Source organism: Triticum aestivum, chromosome 6B (assembly GCF_018294505.1).
Source record: "Triticum aestivum cultivar Chinese Spring chromosome 6B, IWGSC CS RefSeq v2.1, whole genome shotgun sequence".
Taxonomy (NCBI): Eukaryota; Viridiplantae; Streptophyta; class Magnoliopsida; order Poales; family Poaceae; genus Triticum; species Triticum aestivum.
The window spans coordinates 82,005,731-82,026,046 of NC_057810.1; positions in this window are offsets into that span (position 1 = coordinate 82,005,731).

Here is a 20,316-nt window from a genome sequence, read left to right on the forward strand (position 1 = left end):
TCAAATTCCTCAGGGCTATCATGTTGTCACATCCCTAGCTTCTGGCATTGCTCTAGGTTAGCTTCATGTGTGCATCATGTCTATATTTTTGAAACTTGAATTGAGGAATATTGGAAGCCTCAAAACCCTAAATAAAAGAGGGGCAAAAACCCTAGAAATCTCATTCATTGCTCCAAAAGGGCTCTTCATAAATGTTTGATAATTTTTGGTAAGGGTTCTGGTCCCAACCAAAATATTGAACATTTTTAAGGATTTATTTTGGGACTTTGAATTTAAATCATTAGCTATTTGAATTTGAATTATATTCATATAATTAGAATATAATTTAAATACCCCTGAAATATTTTATAAGCTTTTGGAAAAGTCCATCTAGCATTATAAAATATTCAGAGGAGTTTTTGGCATTGTTTGAATTATTTTTAAAATTCAAAACAGTGGCAAAATAAATTAAATAAAACAAAACAGAGAGAAAAAAAATAAAAGGAGTAAAGCCTACCTGGCCTCACCCGTGCAGCCCACCAGCCGGCCCAGCTCCCCCACCTGGCCGGCCCAGCCCACCTCCTCCCCCTTGTCATCTTCCTCCCCTCGCACCGAAGCAGCTCGGTGGCGAGCGCCGATGCCGCCTCGGCCACCTCCTGCTTCGCCGTGGCAGCCTCCCCGACTCCCTCGCGATGCCACGGAGACGCCCTCGACCCCCTCGACCGCCTCTCTCTCTCTGGACCCCCTCCTCCTCCTCTGCGCTCCTCCCTCTCGTCACCGAACGCACCTGAGAGCGCCGCTCGCCGTAGCCATGACCACGGCCACCCCCTCTCCTCTCCGACGTGCTCCCGAGCTCCTGCACCTCGTCGCCAACCCCTCACCGAGCCACGTGACCGGAAGAGCCCCGAAGCGCCGCCCTGACGCTTCCCCCCCCCCCCCGGCCGCCGGAGATCAGCCTCGCTGTCCCGCTCGCTTCGACGCCTCCCCGGCCCCGTCGTCTGCACCGGCCAACTCCCCGTGAGCCCCTCTTTCCTCCCCCTAGTCACGTTGCTCAAGCTGCCCCCAAACCCCGTTGGCCATCACAGCTGAGAGCTCGGCTCCGCCGGCCATGGCGCCGCCGTGGCCAGGGCCACCGCAGCCCGCGCCTGAGCACGTCACCGTGCTCGGTGAACCCCCAGGAGCACGTAGCACTCTTCGTTTTCTTTTTTAGTGTGCCGTAGCATCGCCCCCGATCGCGCCCGAACTCCGGCTGCCGCGGAAGCGGACGCCGCCGTCGATCTGGGTCGTCTCCGGCGACCCCACTAGCTCCAGACGACGCGGACGAGGCTCGGGGTTCCAACGGTGCCATCCGCGCCTCGAACCGTGGCCTGTGCTGCGATTCCGCGCATCGCGCCGTCTCGGACCTCGCCGGCGGTTAGTCGCCGGCAGGTTCGACTGAGTTGACCAGGGGTTTGACCCCCCCTGGGTCGATGACAGGTGGGGCCAGCCCCCCTGTTAATTAGTTTAGTTTATTTTAACTAATTACCCCCCCCCTGCTGACACTGACATGCGGGCCCAGGCTCTAATTAAAATTAGCTTAGTTAGTTAGTCACTGACGTGTGGACCCCACACGTCAGGTTTGACCTGGACCAGCCCGTTGACCCGCTGACGTCATAGTGACGCAATGCTGACGCAATAAGTATTTTCTGGATTTAAAAATAATCAGGAAATTCCAGAAAATGCCTAAAACTTCTAAAATTCATAGAAATTCAACCGTAACTCCAAATTAAATAAATTATATATGAAAAATTATCAGAAAAATTCAAGGAATCCATCTGTACCATTTTCATGCATGTTAGAACAACTTATAGCTGCTGTTTAGCACAAATCAATTAAATGGCATTTGTATAATCACATATGGAGTTTGAATTTGAATCTTGGATTCAAACCAACTTCATTTAATCTGGTTTTAGGTGCATTAGCCCAAAACACATTCATATTTCCATGTCATAGCATGCATCATATTGTGCATTGCATTGATCGTGTTTTTCTGTATTTGCCGGTAATTGTCCCCTCTCGATAGACGTGATACCGATGATGTGATCGTTGACACTGATGAAGACTCAATGTTATCTTCAGAAGTGCCAGGCAAGCAATACCCCCTTGTTCATTCCGATAAAATCCCACTCTCTCGCTCCTGCTCTCATTTACTGCATTAGGACAACAACGATATATTTGTTACTTGCTGCGGTAGCTGAACCCCTTTATCCTTTGCATGACCTGTCATTGCCACAGTAAATAGATGAAACCCACTAGCATGAGTAGGAGTTGTTTGAGCCCTGATGTGCCTACTCATTCATGCTTGATTGTCATGCCTGCTACTGCTTAGAGTTGAGTCAGGTCTGATTCATCGGGGATGAATCAGAGGCGTGTGAACATGTCCTACTGTGTGTGAGCTAAGTGTGTGAACACGATTTGGTAAAGGTAGCGGTGAGAGGCCATGTAGGAGTACATGGTGGGTTGTCTCATTGAAGCCGTCCTCAGGAACTGAGTTCTGTGTTTGTGATCCATGATTCGGCTACTACCATACATTTGGGCCCTGAAATATGACCCCGCTCGACTTCTTATTCACCCTTGTCCTCTGTCCAGGAGTTGCAAGTAGTTTCTGGTGTTTGTAGTATGCTGGAGGCCGTGGACAGCGCTGACCGTAGGGGTGGGCTGTGATGCGGTAGGCACGTGGCGGGTATACCGGGCGCCCGTTTGGTGTCACGGAACCCTGTTCACATCGTTTGGGGCTGTGAGCGAAACTCCGGCCGGATCTCCTCATGGATGGAACCCGAATAGGCGATAAACCTGGACTAGAGACTTGAGTGTTTAGGTAGGTCGTGGTCTACACCCACGTCGGCTTTCGCTTGAAGTCTGCCGAGCCACATGTCGTGTGCAGACGCTAAGTGGTGGAAACATGTATGAGGAAATACACCCCTGCAGGGTTATCATTATCTATTCAAATAGCCGGATTCCTCGGATATGGAAACTTGGACCCCATTGCATAGTTCATAGACAAGTGAAAGTGGATACTCTAAAATACGCAAGATAAGCGTGAGTGCTATGGATGGCGTTCTCGTAGGGAGACGGGAGCGGATCCATAGTGGTGTATTGATATGGTGAATATGTGGACTCGTGTGCGCCACCTCAAAAGAGTTACTTGCAGTCGTAGTTCAGGATAGCCACCGAGTCAAAGCTGGCTTGCTGCAGTTAAACTCCACCACCCCTTTGATGATAATGATGCATATGTAGTTAGTTCTGATGTAAGTCTTGCTGGGTACATTTGTACTCACGTTTGCCTATTTTATGTTTTTGCAGAGAGACTTCGGTCTCACTAGTAGTTCCACGTGGACTTCGACGTTTAGCTTGTTACCTCAGCTACGATCTTGTGCCCTCGGCAGGATCTGGTAGATAGTCAGGCTTCTCAGCCTTTTTCATTTATAGATGTCTGTACTCAGACATGATAGCTTCCGCTTGTGCTTTGACTTGTATGCTCTGATTGTTGGGTCATGAGACCCATGTTTGTAATATCTCGCTCCTCGGAGCCTATTGAATAAAATACTTGAGTCGTAGAGTCATGTTGTGATGCCATGTTGTATTTGCACATATCGAGCATATTGTGTGTATGTTATTGAAATGCTTGGTATGTGTGGGATCTGACCATCTAGTTGTTTATCCTTAGTAGCCTCTCTTACCGGGAAATGTCTCCTAGTGTTTCCACCGAGCCATGGTAGCTTGCTACTGCTCCGGAACACTTAGGCTGGCCGGCATGTGTCCTTCTTCGTTCCTGTGTCTGTCCCTTCGGGGAAATGTCACGCGATGAATACCGGAGTCCTGTTAGCCTGCTACAGCCCGGTTCACCGGAGTCCTGCTAGCCCAGTGCTACAGCCTGGATTCACTCGCTGATGACCGACACGTTCGATGCTGGGTCATGGATGCCTGTCCCTGTAAGTCTGTGCCACTTTGGGTTTATGACTAGCCATGTCAGCCCGGGCTCCTTACCATATGGATGCTAGCGACACTATCATATACGTGTGCCAAAAGACGCAAACGGTCCCGGGCAAAGGTAAGGCAACACCTGTGGGAATACCGTGCGTGAGGCCACAAAGTGATATGGGGTGTTACATGCTAGATCGATGTGGCATTGAGTCGGGGTCCTGACACATGTTCCTCACTGTGTGGGCAATCCGCACTGGCGAATTCCTAACTCCTCAATCAGAACAAATTCCTCAGCGACCAGAAGAATTTCGTCTCTGTCACTGAAGAAATTGAATGAACTGTATGACATTTCCAATGGCTTCACTCGGAGGGATTGGTAGGTGTAGGATTTTGAGTTGAGCATCACATGGAAATTTTCCTTAGTATTTCCTTGACCCTCTTTAACAGTATGGTGTTTCCTATGACTCAACAAAGAGAAAATGAAACTACGAAAACAAAAGTCTTCACGCTTCATGTTCCTCGAATGAATTCCAGGTCTTCAGGGTCACACCAATTGCTTCACTTTCAAAGTCTTCAGAAAGTCTTCAGAAGTCCAAAGTCTTCAGTAGAAGAACTTCATTTTTAGGGGTCGACTTTCTCTGTAAATATCAAACTCCTCATAGACTTATAGACCTGTGTACACTCATAAATGCATCAGTCCCTTAACCTATAAGTCTTCAATACACCAAAATCACTAAGGGGCACTAGATGCACTTACACGTTCCGTAATACATCATCTCATAACTAACTCCTTAGTCACTTTTCTTGTAAGCTTCTTCTGATGTGTATGACCGAGAGGGCCCAGTGATACCTCTCCGATACTCGGAGTGACAAATCCCAATCTTGATTCATGCCAACTCAACAAACACCTTCGGAGATACTTGTATAACATCTTTATGATCACCCAGTTATGCTGTGATGTTTGATATATAGCACACAAGGTATTCCTCCGGTATCCGGGAGTTGCATGATTTGATGGTCGAAGGAACTTGTATTTGACATTAAGAAAGCAGTAGCAATAAACTGAACAATCATATGCTAAGCTAACCGATGGGTCTTGTCCATCACATCATTCTCCTAATGATGTGATCTCGTTATCAAGTACAACACATGTCCATGAAGGAAATATGCCCTAGAGGCAATAATAAAGTTATTATTTATTTCCTTATTTAATGATAAATGTTTATTATGCATGCTATAATTGTATTAACCGGAAACATGATACATGTGTGAATACATAGACAAACTAAGTGTCACTAGTATGCCTCTACTTGACTAGCTCGTTTATCAAATATGCTTATGTTTCCTAGCCATGGACAAAAGAGTTGTCATTTGATTAACGGGATCACATCATTGAGAGAATGATGTGATTGACTTGACCCATTCTGTTAGCTTAGCACTTGATCGTTTAGTATATTGCTATTGTTTTCTTCATGACTTATACATGTTCCTGTGACTATGAGATTATACAACTCCTGTTTACCAGAGGAACACCTTGTGTGCTACCAAACATCACAACGTAACTGGGTGATTATAAAGGTGCTTTACAGGTGTCTCCGAAGGTACTTGTTGGGTTGGTGTATTTCGAGATTAGGATTTGTCACTCCAATTGTCGGAGAGGTATCTCTGGGCCCTCTCGATAATACACATCACTATAAGCCTTGCAAGCAATGTGACTAATGAGTTAGTTGCTAGATGACATATTACATAACGAGTAAAGAGACTTGCCGATAACGAGATTGAACTAGGTATTGAGATACCAACAATCAAATCTCGGGCAAGTCACATACCGATGACAAAGGGAACAACGTATGTTGTTATGCGGTTTGGCCGATAAAGATCTTCGTAGAATATATAGGAGCCAATATGAGCATCCAGGTTCCACTATTGGTTATTGACCGGAAACGGTTCTCGGTCATGTCTACATAGTTCTCGAACCCGTAGGGTCCGCACGCTTAAGGTTTCGATGACAGTTATATTATGAGTTTATGAGTTTTGATGTACCAAAGTTTGTTCGGAGTCCCGAATGTGATTACGGACATGACGAGGTGTCTCGAAATGGTTGAGACATGAAGATTGGTATATTGGACGACTATATTCGGACACAGGAATAAGTTTTGGAGGTTATTGAATATATACGGGAGTACCGGGGGGTTACCTGAAATCCCCGAGGGGTTAATGGGCCACTTGGGCCCAAAGTGGAGAAGAGGAGGGGCGGCCAGGGCAGGCCGCGCGCCCCCTCCCCCTCTACTCCGAATTGGACAAGGAGGGGGGCGGCTCCCCCCTTTCCTTCCTCCCCTCTCTCCCTTCCTTCCCCCTCTCCTACTTGGACAAGGAAAGGAGGGAGTCCTACTCCCGGTGGGAGTAGGACTCCCCTTGGCGCGCCTCCTCCCTGGCCGGCCGCCCCCTCCCCCTTGCTCCTTTATATGCGGGAACAGGGGGGCACCTCTAGACACAACAATTAATCATTGATCTCTTAGCCGTGTGCGGTGCCCCCCTCCACCATAGTCCTTGATAATATTATAGCGGTGCTTAGGCGAAGCCCTGCGACGGTAGAACATCAAGATGGTCACCATGCCGTCGTGCTAACGGAACCCTCCCTCGACACTCGGCTGGATCGGAGTTCGAGGGACGTCATCGAGCTGAACGTGTGCTAGAACTCGAAGGTGCCGTAGTTTCGGTGCTTGATCGGTCGGGCCGTGAAGATGTACGACTAAATCAACCGCGTTGATCTAACGCTTCCGCTTTCGGTCTACAAGGGTACGTGGACACACTCTCCCCTCTCGTTGCTATGCATCACCATGATCTTGCGTGTGCATAGGAATTTTTTTGAAATTACTATGTTACCCAACAGTGGCATCCGAGCCTAGGTTTTATGCGTTGATGTTATATGCACGAGTAGAACACAAGTGAGTTGTGGGCGATACAAGTCATACTGCTTACCAGCATGTCATACTTTGGTTCGGCGGTATTGTTGGATGAAGCGGCCCGGACCGACATTACGCGTACGCTTATGCGAGACTGGTTCTACCGACGTGTTTTGCACACAGGTGGCTGGCGGGTGTCAGTTTCTCCAACTTTAGTTGAACCGAGTGTGGCTACGCCCGGTCCTTGAGAAGGTTAAAACAGCATTAACTTGACAAACTATCATTGTGGTTTTGATGCGTAGGTAAGAATGGTTCTTGCTCAGCCCGTAGCAGCCACGTAAAACTTGCAACAACAAAGTAGAGGACGTCTAACTTGTTTTTGCAGGGCATGTTGTGATGTGATATGGTCAAGATGTGATGCTATATTTTATTGTATGAGATGATCATGTTTTGTAACCGAATTATCGGCAACTGGCAGGAGCCATATGGTTGTCCCTTTATTGTATGCAATGCAATCGCCCTGTAATTGCTTTACTTTATCACTAAGTGGTAGCGATAGTCATAGAAGCAATAGGTGGTGAAACGACAACGATGCTACGATGGAGATCAAGGTGTCGCGCCGGTGACAATGGTGATCATGACGGTGCTTCGGAGATGGAGATCACAAGCACAAGATGATGATGGCCATATCATATCACTTATATTGATTGCATGTGATGTTTATCCTTTATGCATCTTATCTTGCTTTAATTAACAGTAGCATTATAAGATGATCTCTCACTAAATTTCAAGATAAAAGTGTTCTCCCTGAGTATGCATCGTTGCCAAAGTTCGTCGTGCCCGGACACCACGTGATGATCGGGTGTGATAAGCTCTACGTCCATCTACAACGGGTGCAAGCCAGTTTTGCACACACAGAATACTCGGGTTAAACTTGACGAGCCTAGCATATGCAGATATGGCCTCGGAACACTAAGACCGAAAGGTCGAGCGTGAATCATATAGTATGTATGATCAACATAATGATGTTCACCATTGAAAACTACTCCATTTCACGTGATGATCGGTTATGGTTTAGTTGATTTGGATCACGTGATCACTTAGATGATTAGAGAGATGTCTATCTAAGTGGGAGTTCTTAAGTAATATGATTAATTGAACTTAAATTTATCATGAACTTAGTACATGATAGTATTTTGCATGTCTGTGTTGATTGTAGATAGATGGCTCGTGTTGTTGTTCTGTTGAATTTTAATGCGTTCCTTGAGAAAGCGAAGTTGAAAGATGATGGTAGAAATTACACAGACTAGGCCCATAACTTGAGGATTATCCTCATTGTTGCACAGAAGAATTACGTCCTGGAAGCACCGCTGGGTGCCAGGCCTGCTGCAGATGCAACTGCGGACGTTGTGAACGTTTGGCAGAGCAAAGCTGATGACTACTCGATAGTTCAGTGTGCCATGCTTTACGGCTTAGAACCGGGACTTCAACGACGTTTTGAACGTCATGGAGCATATGAGATGTTCCAGGAGTTGAAGTTAATATTTCAAGCAAATGCCCGGATTGAGAGATATGAAGTCTCCAATAAGTTCTATAGCTGCAAGATGGAGGAGAATAGTTCTGTCAGTGAGCATATACTCAGAATGTCTGGGTATAACAATCACTTGATTCAACTGGGAGTTAATCTTCCGGATGATTGTGTCATTGACAGAATTCTCCAATCACTGCCACCAAGCTACAAGAGCTTTGTGATGAACTATAATATGCAAGGGATGAACAAGACTATCCCCGAGCTCTTCTCTATGCTAAAGGCTGCGGAGGTAGAAATCAAAAAGGAGCATCAAGTGTTGATGGTCAACAAGACCACCAGTTTCAAGAAAAAGGGTAAAGGGAAGAAGAAGGGGAACTTCAAGAAGAACAGCAAACAAGTTGCTGCTCAAGAGAAGAAACCCAAGTCTGGACCTAAGCCTGAGACTGAGTGCTTCTACTGCAAACAGACTGGTCACTGGAAGCAGAACTGCCCCAAGTATTTGGCGGATAAGAAGGATGGCAAGGTGAACAAAGGTATATGTGATATACATGTTATTGATGTGTACCTTACCAGAGCTCGCAGTAGCACCTAGGTATTTGATACTGGTTCTGTTGCTAATATTTGCAACTCAAAACAGGGACTACGGATTAAGCGGACACTGGCTAAGGATGAGGTGACGATGCGCGTGGGAAATGGTTCCAAAGTCGATATGATCGTTGTCGGCACACTACCTCTACATCTACCTTCGGGATTAGTTTTAGACCTAAATAATTGTTATTTGGTGCCAGCGTTGAGCATGAACATTATATCTGGATCATTGATGCGAGACAGTTATTCATTTGAATCTGAGAATAATGGTTGCTCTATTTATATGAGTAATATCTTTTATGGTCATGCACCCTTAAAGAGTGGTCTATTTTTGATGAATCTCGATAGTAGTGATACACATATACATAATGTTGAAACCAAAAGATGCAGAGTTGATAATGATAGTGCAACTTATTTGTGGCACTGGCGTTTAGGTCATATTGGTATAAAGCACATGAAGAAACTCCATACTGATGGACTTTTGGAATCACTTGATTATGAATCACTTGGTACTTGTGAACCATGCCTCGTGGGCAAGATGACTAAAACGCCGTTCTCCGAAACTATGGAGTGAGCAACTAATTTGTTGGAAATCATACATACAGATGTATGTGGTCCAATGAATATTGAAGCTCACGGCGGGTATCGTTATTTTCTCACCTTCACAGATGATTTAAGCAGATATGGGTATATCTACTTAATGAAACATAATTCTGAAACATTTGAAAGGTTCAAAGAATTTCAGAGTGAAGTTGAAAATCATCATAACAAGAAAATAAAGTTTCTACGATCTGATCGTGGAGGAGAATATTTGAGTTACGAGTTTGGTTTACATTTGAAACAATGCGGAATAGTTTCACAACTCACGCCACCCGGAAGACCACAACGTAATAGTGTGCCCGAACGTCGTAATCGCACTTTACTAGATATGGTGCAATCTATGATGGCTCTTACTGATTTACCGCTATCATTTTGGGGTTATGCTTTAGAGACGGCTGCATTCACGTTAAATAGGGCACCATCAAAATCCGTTGAGACGACGCCTTATGAACAATGGTTTGGCAAGAAACCAAAGTTGTCGTTTCTTAATCTTTGGGGCTGTGATGCTTATGTGAAAAAACTTCAACCTGATAAGCTCGAACCCAAATCGGAGAAATGTGTCTTCATAGGATACCCAAAGGAAACTGTTGGGTACACCTTCTATCACAGATCCGAAGGCAAGACATCCGTTGCCAAGAATGGATCCTTTCTAGAGAAGGAGTTTCTCTCGAAAGAAGTGAGTGGGAGGAAAGTAGAGCTTGATGAGGTAACTGTACCTGCTCCCTTATTGGAAAACAATTCATCACATAAACCAGTTCCTGTGATGACTACACCAATTAGTGAGGAAGCTAATGATATTGATCATGAAACTTCAGATCAAGTTACTATCGAACCTCGTAGGTTAACCAGAATAAGATCCGCACCAGAGTGGTACGACAATCCTATTTTGGAAGTCATGTTACTTGACCATGACGAACCTACGAACTATGAGGAAGCGATGATGAGCCCAGATTCCGCAAAATGGCTTGAGGCCATGAAATCTGAGATGGGATCCATGTATGAGAACAAAGTATGGACTTTGGTTGACTTGCCCGATGATCGGCAAGCCATTGAGAATAAATGGATCTTCAAGAAGAAGCCTAACGCTTATGGTAATGTAACTATCTACAAAGCTTGACTTGTTGCAAAAGGTTTTCGACAAGTTCAAGGGGTTGACTACGATGAGACTTTCTCACTCGTAGCGATGCTTAAGTCTGTCCGAATCATGTTAGCAATTGCCGCATTTTATGATTATGAAATATGGAAAATGGATGTCAAAACTGTGTTCCTGAATGGATTTCTGGAAGAAGAGTTGTATATGATGCAACCAGAAGGTTTTGTTGATTTAAAAGATGCTAACAAAGTATGCAAGCTCCAGCGATCCATTTATGGACTGGTGCAAGCCTCTCGGAGTTGGAATAAACGCTTTGATAGTGTGATCAAAGCATATGGTTTTATACAGAATTTTGGAGAAGCCTGTATTGACAAGAAAGTGAGTGGGAGCTATGTAGCATTTCTGATATTATATGTAGACGACATATTGTTGATTGGAAATGGTAAAGAATTTCTGCATAGCATAAAGGGATACTTGAATAAAAGTTTTTCAATGAAAGACCACGGTGAAGCTTCTTACATATTAGGCATTATCTATAGAGATAGATCAAGACGCTTAATTGGACTTTCACAAAGCACATACCTTGATAAAATTTTGAAAAGGTTCAAAATGGATCAAGCAAAGAAAGGGTTCTTTCCTGCATTACAAGGTGTGAAGTTGAGTCAGACTCAATGCCCGACCACAGCAAAAGATAGAGAAAAAATGAAGGATGTTCCCTATGCTTCAGCCATAGGCTCTATCATGTATGCAATGGTGTGTACCAGATGTATGCTTGGCAATAAGTTTAGCAGAGAGGTACCAAAGTAATCCAGGAGTGGATCACTGGACTGCGGTCAAGAATATCCTGAAATACCTGAAAAGGACTAAGGATATGTTTCTCATTTATGGAGGTGACAAAGAGCTAGTCGTTAATGGTTACGTCGATGCAAGCTTTAACACTGATCTGGACGATTCTAAATCACAAACCGGATACGTGTTTATATTGAACGGTGGAGTTGCTAGTTGGTGCAGTTCTAAACAAAGCATCGTGGCAAGATCTACATGTGAAGCGGAGTACATAGCTGCTTCGGAAGCAGCAAATGAAGGAGTCTGGATGAAGGAGTTCATTTCTGATCTAGGTGTCATACCTAGAGCATCGGGACCAATGAAGATCTTCTGTGACAATAATGGTGCAATTGCTTTGGCAAAGGAATCCAGATTTCACAAGAGGACCAAACACATCAAGAGACGCTTCAATTCCATCCAGGACCAAGTCCAGGTGGGAGACATAGAGATTTGCAAGATACATACGGATCTGAATGTTGCAGACCCGTTGACTAAGCCTCTTCCACGAGCAAAACATGATCAGCACCAAGGCTCCATGGGTGTTAGAATCATTACTATGTAATCTAGATTATTGACTCTAGTGCAAGTGGGAGACTGAAGGAAATATGCCCTAGAGGCAATAATAAAGTTATTATTTATTTCCTTATTTCATGATAAATGTTTATTATTCATGCTAGAATTGTATTAACCGGAAACATGATACATGTGTGAATACATAGACAAACTAAGTGTCACTAGTATGCCTCTACTTGACTAGCTCGTTTATCAAAGATGGTTATGTTTCCTAGCCATGGACAAAAGAGTTGTCATTTGATTAACGGGATCACAGCATTAGGAGAATGATGTGATTGACTTGACCCATTCTGTTATCTTAGCACTTGATCGTTTAGTATATTGCTATTGCTTTCTTCAGGACTTATACATGTTCCTATCACTATGAGATGATGCAACTCCCATTTACCAGAGGAACACTTTGTGTGCTACCAAACGTCACAACATAACTGGGTGATTATAAAGGTGCTCTATAGGTGTCTCCGAAGGTACTTGTTGGGTTGGCGTATTTCGAGATTAGGATTTGTCACTCCAATTGTCGGAGAGGTATCTCTAGGCCCTCTCGGTAATACACATCACTATAAGCCTTGCAAGCAATGTGACTAATGAGTTAGTTGCAAGATGATGTATTACATAACGAGTAAAGAGACTTGCCGATAACGAGATTGAACTAGCACTACAAGAAATATGCTATCTTGTGACCTCCACTATTGGTCACTGAAAGGTCATAGTTTTTCATTTGCGACCTTTTTGTGACCAAAAACAGAAGGTCAAAAGCTGAGGGTCGATAATTGACTATAGCGACCTTCTCTGTGAGAAGGTCGTGGACGTTTATGACCAAAATATTCCTACTGTGGCGTTTTGGTCACTAGCAGCCTCCCCAGTCCATGTAGGCATCCAGCGTGGCAAGCTGATGTGGCACAAGATTCAGCCCGGTCCAATTCGATTTTCTACATGGGCCTAGCCCAACAATTCGGCCTTTCTATATTTTTTTCATGTGAATTTTTTGTCAGCTTCGTTGACCAAGCCCAATATTGCAGCCTTTTTATTTTTGTCCCATGGCCTTTTTGTCTCAACAGTTTCATTTTTTTTATTTTTTTCTAAATTGGGTTCACTAGTCAGGTGGGTCCCCCATTGTCAGGTTCTAGTACTGGGTCCTAGCCATCAGGGCAATATTCTTCATTTTTTATTTCACGCAAATAAATACCTGGTATTTAAATTGGCACACAGAAAACACACGAAATACTTCAAATATTATCAACCATCAAAGTGCTACATCATATAACACACATACAAATGTGATCAGCATCAAGTTTACAATCAGATAACAAGCTCCACAATAGGAGCAGTTTACATCAAGGTTAGTCAGATGAAATCCTATGCACGACTCACTAGGCGACCATAGTCGACTAGGCCACCTTCGCTACACTAGAACAGCAATAGAACTATCATCATGCCTTCGGCCGTCGCCCTGTTACATGAATCAGAAGAGAAGAATTAAAACACTAGAGCCAATATATTATGAACAGACATATTATATAAATATATTATGAGGTTCAAAAAAGTTTTATTGTAAACGCATAGTTCTGGTCAACAACACTAACAATTTCAGATCAGATTCTGGAACTACCACTAGGAATTCAGTAAACTGACAGTTTGAGATCCAGTTCAAAATGTTTTAGATCAGTTTCAGATCAGATTCTGGAACTACCACTAGGAATTCAGTAAACTGTATGGAGGTTCAAAATGTTTTATACTATAATAAAGAGTTTTATTGATTAATGATATTTCTGGTTCAACAAACAGTTTAAGATCCAGTTCTACATAGGGTACTGTGTCAAGATCGCAGCTTCATGTTCATGCTTGCTAGTATGTGTCAAGAGAAACCCTGAACCTGAAAGCTCAGGCTGCTGCTTATTTTGTTACTGTGTGGTAAGTACTACTAAGATCAAAATGCATTCAAGCGAGCATAAAACCATCCCCATTTGAAGCATGTATAGTCTACAGAGATACTAACAGGTGAACAGACAGCCCCTAGAAATTGGCTAACTACTTCTACTGTATAATATGCAGTCTACAGAGATACTAACTACTTCTACTGTATAATCACAGTCTGCAGTCACTAAATAAATCAAAGGTGTATGATGGAAATACAACAAAATAGTCCAGTTAAATTTGTGCTACTGCTGTTGTTATATAACTACTGAAACTACTCATGCAACAATTAGCATGAGATACAAGTAGCACTAAGCACCAAGATTACTACACCAAGTCAAATTTAAGGTACTGAAAAATGGTGGAAGATTCATGACAAGAATAACAGTAGCAGAAGCTTCATGTGCTAAAATACTGAAGCTTCATGTGCTAAAATATTGAAGCTTCATGTGCAAAATTACTCAAGCTTTATGTGCAAAATTAACTGTAGGTGCTGAAGCTATTCCAAAATTATCAAAAAAATTAAGCTATCATCCTGCTGCAGAAATAGCCACCGTCCAGGCCCCCGTCATCCGTCAGGCTGCCGCCAAGCTCCAGCCCCTCCAGCGGTGACCACAAGGGCCTCCTGTACAACATCATGAGAACAGTCAAGGACTGCAACATCCAGGTAACAACAAAGTTCAGCACAATAAAATAGAGCAACAGATCCATGCTATCAGACTGAGAGTCTATCATACTAACAGCACATGCTATCTCCATGCCCTATCATAACAGTTCATAATAAGGATGAAATGCAAGAATACATAATATTGCAATTTATTCCGCTATAGCCTATCATGTTCAAACAGTGGCTCCCAAGAGTCCAGGTTCTTACTTCATTGATCTGGTGGGAGGGTAAGATCAATGCCATGTCAGTATGTCACCTTGTCTGCTAAGCAGATATGCATCTCCCTTCAACTAGAGTGGACAAACGAACAGCGAGATGATGGCACATGGCAGTGCCAGGAGGTGCAACATTTATTGCAAATGGTGGAAATGAAAAAAATTGGCACTATCCTATGCAAGATTAAGTAATTCTTTGACAAAACAGGTGCAGGTTGAGTAATCCTATCACAAAACAGGATTCAAATCTTCAACATAGGCACCAGTTGCAACACTTTGAGTGTATTCATTTTGAAATTCAAAACAATATGTGAAGGCAATAACCGAAGCTGGTTAGCGAAAACACATAGATTTGGTTCCAGTTATTGAGAATAAGCTATCGGGCAGGGTACAGACACCTCTAAGAGACAAATAAATACAGGATTAACTAGAACACCTAGCTATCAGTACTAACTAGTCAACTAGCAAGAGTATCGCCAAGAACCCCATCTGATTCACCACAGCATACTGCCATTCCCAGCGACCAAACCAATTTACCGAAATGCAAAGTCTTAAACAGAAGGCAACAGATCACCTTATCGGTGGCCAGCAAGAGGGCGCCCATGAAGGCGAGCTGAGCTCTCCCCTGCGTGTGGTGGTTGGTGATGGAGGAGGTCGTCGGGTGCCTCGTGTGTCCAAGCGACGACGGCAACCTTGGTGAGCCGCCATCACCAGCGTGCATGGACCTATGCCCATCAGCCACCAAATCGAGGGCTTGACGACGACCTGCGTGAGGAAGAAAAACAAATCGGGCATGTGTGAGCAACATCCAGATCGAATTGAAAGGAGAAGAGAAGAGGGCGAGAGAAGACCTTGTTGTCGAGCGCGCGTGACGAGGGCGCGGATCCGGAAGCAACGCGGCGGATCTGCACCCTTCCTCGCCGAGGCCCTGCACGCGTGCAAAAACAACGAACACCCGTCAGCGTCCGCCACCATACCGCCGCATGCAGATTCGAGGGGCGTGAGGCGCCGCTCACCTTGGAGAAGGGCGCGGTGTAGAGGAGCGCCGCCGCGAGCGCCGCCGCCATGGCCAGCAGTGGCAGCACCCGGCCAGTCCCAGCCGCCATCGCTCGTCGACTCCCTCTCCTCCTTTGCATCTACGTGCAGCGGAGAGAGTCCAGTCCCCATCCGGGCGGGGCTGGCGACGGGAAGCTGTGGCGGCGTCGATCTAGATTGGAACAAGATCTAAGGGAGGGAGAGGGCGGCGGCTGTGGGTGTGCGGAATCCGGGAGAGTGAGTGGAAGGGGAGCCGGAGGAGGTGGGGATCCAGCTCATGGAGGAGAGCGAGTGGAGGGGGACGGCAGTGTTGGGCGGAATCGATGGGGGCGGCGGCTCATGGGGGAGAGCGAGTGGAGGAGGGCGCGGCTAGGGTTTGGACGAGTGGAGAGGGAGCTGCGCTGATTCGGGAGGGGGATGAGAGGGATGAGGGGTAGAGGGGGTGGGGGAAGAGGGCTGCCGTCAGATCCGGGCCTATCCAACGGTGGTCGGGCATGATCTGCGTGAGGTGCTCGTGGACCAATCAGAATGCAACAAAGGCCTTGATGACTTTATGACCATATAAATAGGTCGCAATTGATTAAAAATAAGTTTTTTTGCAGGAGAAAAGCATTTTTCATTATTGAGGTATAAAAAATAGTTTTGTTGTGACGAACCTACCAACTCTATGTATTTAGACCAAATTTTATCTATATTTGACCAAATGATTTTATGTAAAATGCTTTTGATCCATGAAAAAATCATTTTCCATTTTTTGAGTGCCCAAAATGAGCTTTTTTGTGAAGAACCTACCAAATATTTTTTGCAAAAATGTACCAAATCAATTTTCTAAAATACTAGGCCATATTTAATATACAATTGATCAAATGGTTGGGTGTCAAAATTTTTGATCCACCTCTGGTGAAAAAGACAAATTCCCGCCGATTCAGTAGGAAGCAGGTCAAATTTGAACTGGAGCTGCCTCATAGTTTGCTCTTTATTTTTTCCAAAACTCATTTCTAGTTACATAAGTACCTATTTAATGAGAGAAACATCAAAAGTTTTGCAAGATTCAACCACTAGCTAGGAACGGTCATTCCCGCCATTTTGACCCCATTTTGAAACGGGCATAAAAAATTCAAAAAATATCGAAAAATTGGGAAACCTTCGCATTGTGTCATTATATGTGGCCAAGTTCCCAGGAAAAATAACAAACTTGTAATACGGCAATTATTTTAAAAAAAGTGTTCTCAAAAACGAGCTATCACGTGTGGAGATCAATGGCTTTCAAGCCAAATGATCCATCTTATGGCCACATTCATGGCATAGTTTGTTCAAATGATCTCATATTGTGCACAAGGGTGCATATTGGAATGACAAACAATGTTGCTTAAGGGAGTTTTCATTTTCATTGGACGAAAAATTCATTTTCCATTTTTCGAGTGCCCGAAATGAGGTTTTTTTGTGAAGGAACTACCATATATTTGTTGCAAAATTGTACCAAGTCAATTTTCTAAAATACTAGGCCATATTTAATATACAATTGATCAAATGGTTGGGTGTAAAAAATTTTGATCTACCTCTCGTGAAAAAGACAAATTCCCGCCGATTCAATAGGAAGCGGGTCAAATTTGAACTGTAGCTACCTTGTAGTTTGCTCTTTATTTTTTACAAAAATCATTTCTAGGTACATAAGTATCTATTTAATCACAGAAACACCAAAAAATTCCAAGATTCAACCACTAGCTAGGAACGGTCGAGCCCGCCGTTTTGATCGCATTTTGAAACGGGCATAAAAAATTCAAAAAAAATCAAAAAATTGGAAAACCTTCGCATTGTGTCATTATATGTGACCAAGTTTCTAGGGAAAATAATAAACTTGTAATACGATAATTATTTTAAAAAAGTGTTCTCAGAAATGAGCTATCACGCGTGAAGATTCATGGCTTTCAAGCCAAATGATCAATCTTATGGCCACATTCATGGAATAGTTTGTTCAAATGATCTCATATTGTGCACAAGGGTGCATACTGGAATTCCAAACAATGTTGCCTAAGGAAGTTTTCATTTTATTTGGACAAAAAAAACCATTTTCCATATTCCGAGTGGCAAAAATGTTTTTTTGTGAAGAACCAACCAAATAATTGTTGCAAAATTGCACCAAATCAATTTTCTAAAATATTAGGCCATATTTAATGCACAGTTGACAAAATGGTTGGGTGTCAAAAGTTTTGATCCACCTCTGGTGAAAAAGACAAATTGCCGTCGATTCAGTTGGAAGCGGGTCAAATTTGAACTGCAGCTGCCTCATAGTTTGCTCTTTATTTTTTTTCAAAAATCATTTCTAGGTACATAAGTATCTATTTAATCATAGAAACACCAAAAAAATTCCAAGATTCAACCACTAGCTAGGAACGGTCAAGCCCGCCGTTTTGACCGCATTTTGAAACGGGCATAAAAAATTCAAAAAAAAATCAAAAAATTGGAAAACCTTCGCATTGTGTCATTATATGTGACCAAGTTTCCAGGGAAAATAATAAACTTGTAATACGGTAATTATTTTTAAAAAGTGTTCTCGGAAATGAGCTATCACGCGTGAAGATTCATGGCTTCCAAGCCAAATGATCAATCTTATGGCCACATTCATGGAATAGTTTGTTCAAATGATCTCATATTGTGCACAAGGGTGCATATTGGAATTCCAAACAATGTTGCCTAAGGAAGTTTTCATTTTATTTGGACGAAAAAACTATTTTCCATATTCCGAGTGGCAAAAATGTTTTTTTGTGAAGAACCAACCAAATAATTGTTGCAAAATTGCACCAAATCAATTTTCTAAAATATTAGGCCATATTTAATGCACAGTTGACAAAATGGATGGGTGTCAAAAGTTTTGATCCACCTCTGGTGAAAAAGACAAATTGTTGTCGATTTAGTTGGAAGCGGGTCAAATTTGAACTGCAGCTGCCTCATAGTTTGCTCTTTATTTTTTTCAAAAATCATTTCTAGGTACATAAGTATCTATTTAATCATAGAAACACCAAAAAAATTCCAAGATTCAACCACTAGCTAGGAACGGTCAAGCCTGCCGTTTTGACCGCATTTTGAAACGGGCACAAAAAATTCAAAAGAAATCAAAAAATTGGAAAACCTTCGCATTGTGTCATTATATGTGACCAAGTTTCCAGGAAAAATAATAAACTTGTAATACGGTAATTATTTTCAAAAAAGTGTTCTCAAAAATGAGCTATCACGCGTGAAGATTCATGGCTTTCAAGCCAAATGATCAGTCTTATGGCCACATTCATGGCATAGTTTGTTCAAATGATCTTATATTGTGCACAAGGGTGCATCTTGGAATTCCAAACAATGTTGCCTAAGAAAGTTTTCATTTTCTTTGCACGGAAAATTCATTTTTCATTTTTCGAGTGCCCAAAAGGAGTTATTTTTGTGAAGGAACTACCAAATAATTGTTGCAAAATTGCACCAAATCAATTTTATAAAATACTAGGCCATATATAATGCACAATTGACAAAATGGTTGGGTGAATTTTTTTTTGATCTACCTCTGGTGAAAAAGACAAATTGTCGTCGATTCAGTTGGAAACGGGTCAAATTTGAACTGCAGCTGCCTCATAGTTTGCTCTTTATTTTTTTCCAAAAATCATTTCTAGGTACATAAGTATCTATTTAATCATAAATACATGGTGTGATGGCGAGACATCGAGGTTTGGATGGTGGCCGAGGGCCCCAACTCTAGAGCGCGTAAGCTCGCATGCCCGCCGCGTGGTCACCGCGTGACCATGGCGTTGCCATGTGTTCTGGGCGGCCTAGGCATGTCTAGTGGGTTGGGCACTCCCCGGGTAGGTGCTAGGAAGAAAATCACAACATAAGATTCTCACGAGGAGACCGATCGATGCTCAAACATGAATAAGCAGCCAAGTGTTTGATTTGCGGTACGGGAAATGCACATGGCTAATGGGCGTGAGTTTTGGCTGAGGATGATCAGTTACTAAGAAGACCGTCTTCACAAATTTTCACCTCAAAAGGAGGAGCCTAGGTGGTACTTGCTTTACAAACTACCACACTGGACATAAATACGAATGTTGAAGCTGGGCTCAAAATAATGAATGGATTGAGCTGGCATTTGGTGGAGGATGGTTATTTGGGCATTGGAAAGCACTGTAGAAAATGGATACCATTTGGACATGCCAAAGTGGTACTTCCTTCACAAAGTGCTGCTCTGAACAGAATAGGAAAATGAATATTTTATAATTATTTTTGAACTAGGCAAGGAATGTTTTTACATATTTGTCGAAGATATGACCCAAAGAATTTATGAGATTTTTTGGGAATTTTGGGAATGACAGAAATATAGGTTGCTTCACAACCTAGGGCAAAAACTGCCACATGGACATGACACATAGGCAAAACTGATGAGGTGGCGC